The sequence below is a fragment of the Zalophus californianus genome, chromosome X (assembly GCF_009762305.2).
Source record: "Zalophus californianus isolate mZalCal1 chromosome X, mZalCal1.pri.v2, whole genome shotgun sequence".
Classification (NCBI taxonomy): domain Eukaryota; kingdom Metazoa; phylum Chordata; class Mammalia; order Carnivora; family Otariidae; genus Zalophus; species Zalophus californianus.
Window position 1 is genome coordinate 38472041 of NC_045612.1, and position 6000 is coordinate 38478040.

A 6000-nucleotide genomic window follows, 5' to 3' on the forward strand; every position below is an offset into this window, starting at 1 on the left:
CTACCCTAACCTGGTTCTCCGTTTGTAAGATAAGCAGTGAGGGCACTATCTCCTCCCTGTTACAGTGAAGATAAAGCGATTGGGCCGCTCGTGGGAAGCCCAAGAGCTTTTTCATTCATTGTTCCAGCGGCACAGTCAGGTGGAGGAAAAGAGATAGACTTCATTTGACTTGAGATTACGAAGGAGTATTGATAATAACACCCCCCTCTTGGAGTGGGTTAAAGAGTATCCAGGGCCAGGTGAATTTGCATCTCTTCTGAGAATTCATGAGGGGAAGCACGGCAGTAGCAACCAGCTTCCAAATTTACACTTGGTGTCTTCAATCCGCACCTGAGAATTAAAACATTATTAACGATAATGAAAAAATAGTAACAACTGTCATTTATTGAGTAGTTAGGTGCTAAATTATCTCAACCCGGGGCAGGGGGCAAGGCTTAAGGAGAGAGAGAGAGAGAGAGAGAGAGAGAGAGAGAGAGAGAGAGAGAGAGAGAGAGAGAGAATAAGTAATTAGCTTAAGGTCCCAGTGGTAATAAATGGAAGGGCGAGTTTCCAAGCCAGATCTATCCAAACACAAAGCCTGACCCCAACGCCACCCTGCCTCCTGCCCAGACGATCTTATATGACCTGTGGCTTATTCTTGCAAAAGGACTGACTAGGTGTGGAGGACTAATCTGTGAACAGGAGCACAGTCTCTACTGTTTGGACCTAGGGAGTTGAGAGACAAATGAGCCACACAGGGTTTGCGCCCAGGACCTCAGCCTCATGATCGCAGTATTTTAATTATCTGAGCACTTAGTGATACTTCCTACCTTTCAAAATGGGTATGCTTTTTTATTTGCTGCTTCAAATCAGGAAGTGATTTGCTCTTTCAAGGACTCATTTGGCATAGCTGACATCTGCTTTCAAAACCCTTGGGGACTGAATATCTTCAGAGCAGTTCCCTCTTGGATGGGGTTCTCCGGATATTGATGGATTTGTTTCTAAGGAAACAGAGACAGAAAGAACAGAGGAATAAGACACAGGAGTCCCCATTTTGCCTGTGGATTGGCCTCTGGCATGCTAATCACATATATACACCAAGAGTTCAAAAAATGAGCATTTTATCCTCAGATTCTTGGTTTATCTCCATTCACCCCGGCCTCTTGCCAAGAGCCTCCCCCACTTGGCGAGACTCGTTGTGGCAAAGCCTTAACTTCAGGGCCACTTCCTGCTGTTTTCTTCCATCTATTCTCTTCATCAGCCTTCCATCCATTCTTTCTGACCCGTAGAGATCATGATATACTATTAGTCCTCCGCACAATTACAGATTCCGTTCCTTTCCATATCTGATGGTCCCTTTACTCTGGCTTACGATGGTTTGCAGGAACTCCATGTAAAGAAAGGTACAATTTATCATCACGGCAGGTGACCTATAAGATGCCGTGATGGCATAAGAGTCAGAATCTTCCTGTATTTCTGCTTCAGAATGGGCCATCTCTGACGTGACATTTCCTACGTTTTCAGAGGTTGTGTGGCAGAATATTTATGAACTTTGTCATGAAGATGAAGAGTGACAGGATCCACTAAAGTAAAACGCGACTGGACTTTAAAAAAGTAAATATAGTACAGCATTGTGCCTGTAATTAACAATGCTGTATTATATACTTAAACATTTGCTAAATGGATAGGTCTTATGTGAAGTGTTTATATCACACATAAAATAAATCGTAAAGAGGGTAAGGGAAACTGCACACGGACCTACAATTATCTTCAAATAAAGAGTTTATTTTTTAAAAAGCAAAAAGAAAATTCTTACATACAGGATTTGGTCCGGAGTTTCCAAAGGAAAGGGATGAGTGGATAATTGGGTCCAAAAATTCTGTTTCCCTCACAGGTCAAAGGAACTCCAATTCTAAGTGCAGAAGCCATGCCCCTATTAATATTCAATTATTTTAATTTTAATTTTAATTTATTTATCTTTTGGAGAGGGAGAGAGAGACAGCATGAGCAGGGTGGGGAGGGGCAGAAGGAGGGGGAGAGGGGGAATCTTAAGCAGGCTCTACACGCAGCACAGAGCCCACCCTGATGCAGGGCTCGATCTCATGACCCTGAGATCATGACTTGAGCTGAAATCAAGAGTCGGCCACTTAACCAACTGAGCCACCCAGGAGCGCCTCGATTCTTGTGAGGTAAAAGAAGGAAAGAAGTAAAAAAACAAAAAACAGACACAAAAAAATATAAAGAATGAGATCTATCTCATGGTGTTGTTTATTCTCTTTTTTTTTGCCCTTAACAGGATTTTTCTCCCCCTCAGTTGGGTCTACTGCAATAACCGAAGCTTATTTTAACCCAGTCACGTCATCTGTTTGAGATGGTCATGTCAACCATAAATGGAAGGGATCTTTCCAAAATGTTGCTTCTGGGGGGGAAATAAAGGATTTATCTGCCCTCTAGGGCCATTTGCATTTTCTGGGCCCCTCCTTAGCCCTGTCTGCTTTTTTCCCCCTTTCTCATCACATCATCTGAAGATTGGATTTCGTTCTGTTTTCTATAGGAGACAGACCAGGCTTGCCTGGAAAGAAAACATCTCTGGAGAGATTAGACTCTGACTAATTCTCATTTCCAGCATCTAAAGGCAGAGGATTAGATTAAGAAATAAATAACATAATACTGTGCTCCAATTGCATTATTCGAGCTCTCTAATATATGGCATTTTTAATGGATGCCAGCCAAGGTGGTTCTTAGGAGCAGATGGTGAGTACTATATTGGTCAAAAGGCCCTGCACACCTAGGAAGAGGAAAAGAAGAATAGCTTAGATTTAGAGCAGAAAAATGACATCTGGTTTTCCTTCTTGCTCTGATGTAAATGTTCGAAGTCGTAAGTTTCACGTGGAAGTGTGTAGGGCAAAAATGGCTATCTTGTTATAGCCAGCACCCAGGGCTGAAGGGGCCAAATAACTAGCATGAGGCAGGATCAGCCTGGGTTTTCACCTCCTGTTCTTCTGCCATCTCTCCAAATGTCTGTCACGGCTCCTTCCTTCTTGCTTTTATCTTTTCTCTTCCTTACCCCGTCTCTTTCCATGTCTCCTTTTCCCTTGGCCCAGAAAATTATACTTTCTTTTTTTCCTTTTTTTTTAACTTAAATTTAATTAGCCAACATATAGTACATCATTAGTTTCAGAGGTAGAGTTCAAGTTATTCATCAGTTGCATGTAACACCGAGTGCTCATCACATCATGTGCCCTCCTTAATGGCCATCACCCAATCACCCCATCCCCCCACCCACCTCCCTTTCCACAACTCTCAGTTTGTTTGCTGGAGTCAAGAGTCTCTCATGGTTTGTCTCCCTCTCTGATTTCTTCCCATTCAGTTTCCCTCCCTTCCCCTGTGGTCCTCTGTGCTATTTTTTTATATTCCACATATGAGTGAAACCATATGACAATCGTCTTCCTCTGCTTGACTTATTTCACTTGGCATAATCCCCTCCAGTTCTATCCATGTCGATGTAAATGTTAAGTAGTCATCCTTTCTGATGGCTGCGTAATATTCCATTGCATATATGGACCACATCTTCTTTATCCATTCATTTGTTGAAGGACATCTTGGCTCCTTCCACAGTTTGGCTATTGTGGACATTGCTGCTATGAACACTGGGGTGCAGGTACCCCTTCTTTTCACTACATCTGTATATATTTACTTTCAAACACAGCCTGAAATGTTCAAATAGTGCCACCTGACTGGGAAACCTGGCCGGTATTTTTTTGTCACTCTCTTGTCATTGGCCCCTCCTACTCTAGGTGGGCTCACATCTCTGGGATGGGCCATCCCAGCCACCCCAAATGGCCCACAGAGTAAGCACATCTGTATCTGGCTGCCTTGTGGCTAGCAGAGGGAAGGTAGGAAAAGTGACTTGCCCTTTCCTAAGGGGATTTTCTTGGTGATTCTCAAACCCTACAGAGAAGCACAATTGCAACAGGGTGGTTCTGACATTTCCCTGCTTTCCACCCTCCTTCTTACTCCCATCTGCCAAGATTCTTGCCTATTCCTCTGGGCAGGTGAAAAAAGCACCTGCAGAAATGACTATGGCTTCTTGGATTGCTATAATAACCAGAAAGAGCAACATTAGAGCTCTGTGGAGGATAAGAGGAGAAACAGAAGGGAGACAACTGGCACTCTCTGCCCATTAAGCCAGGGTTACAAATAAGACCGAACAGTCACTAGCCTTTCTTATAGAGTCCATTTTTCCCCCCAGAGTGACAAATGAAATCAGAAGGGGGAAGGAAGGGCTTTTAGGGAATCAGAAGATAAGCTGAAATAATGTTTCCTCGATTTAATTCTTCCTCCCAATGAAAGCCAAGTGGTAATGGTGGCCTGGATCCAAAGTACAGGTGCCTGGGTATACCATGAAAAGAGTAGAACCAACTTCTGGGCGATGCCTGATGGGTATTCTCTGGATAGCCCTGTAGCATGGTGGTGGAGAGCAAGAGGCTTTGAAGGAAGGGATATCCTGGCTCCTTCGCTAACTCCATTTGTGCCCTTAATCTCACCTCCTCCCACCTGCTTAAGAACATGGCTCCAGAAATTCTCACCTCCCTCTTGCATCAATAATTTCTTCCTATTTACATGTTGTAGTATCTACCATATCAAAAATAAAGTCCTCCATTGACCCCATGTCCCCGCCCCCCCCCCCAGCTTCTGTCCCATTTCTCATCTCCTTGTTACAGCAAAATTTCTCGGAAGAGCTGTCTATATTCACTGTTTCTAGTTTTCAACCTCCATGTTGTCAGATCAAATGGTCCATTCTCAATCTTCATCCGGCTTGACATTTCATCAGCATCCCAAACAGAAACACTCCTCCTTGAAACACTTTCTCCCCATGGCTTCCAGAACAACAGTCACCAGCTGCCCCCCTGGCTGCTCCTACTCCATGCCCTTTCTTGGTTTCTCCTCTCATTTCCAACCCCTACCATTGCATTGCCCCAGAATTCAGACCTTGGACTATTTATTTTCTCGATACTCTCCGCTAGATGGTCACATCCAGTTCTGTGGCTTTAACTACCCTGGATACACAGAAGATTTCCAAATTTGTATCTGAGGTTCTAACTTCTCTCAACTCCACATGCATCTCTTCAACTCTATACTCAACATTCCCTCTCGGAGATCTAATAGTCAAATTTAATGTGATACGTTGAAATTTCCTGATTCCCCTTCCACAAACTTGGTTCTCCTTCAATCCTTCCCATCTCTGTTGATGGCAGCTCCAACCTTCCAATTGTTGAAGTCAAAAAACCTTGGAGTCATCCTTGACTCCATTTCCTCCCACACCCCATCTCCAAGACATCCGCAAAATGTATCAGACTTTTCTTTAAAATAATTTCAGAATCTAACCGGGTCTCCCCACCTCTGACTGGGTCTCCCCACCTCAATCACTACCACCCTGATCCTGGTCACTATCATCTCCTACTTGACTACTGCAATAGCTTCCCAGCTAAGCTCCTTGCTTCTGTCCTTAATCTCTCTCATTTTTTTTTAAGATTTTATTCATTCATTTTAGGGGGGAGGGGAAGAGGGAGAGGGAGAAAGAATCTGAAGCATACTCTGCACTGAGCACAGAGCCCAGTGCACGGCTCTATCCCACGACCACAAGATCATGACCTGAGCCAAAACCAAGAGTCAGACACTTAACCAACTGAGCCACCTAGGTGGCCCTTTGCCCTTCATCTCTTAAAGTCTATTCTCACTCAACCCAGTAGCTGGAGCAACTTACTTAAAATTTAATTTTGATCATGTCAATCCTCACTGAATATTCTCCCATGGCTCCCCATTTCACTCAGAGTAAAAGCCAAAGTCCATATAATGACCACGAAGCCCTACATGATGTTGGCCCCCCTCTCATTCTTGCTGTTTTACCATTCTGCTCCAGTCACACTAGTCTTGATGTTCCCTAAACATACCACACATGTTCCCACTTTTGGACCATTGCACTGGCTGTACCTCTGCCTGGAAAACTCTCTCCCTAGA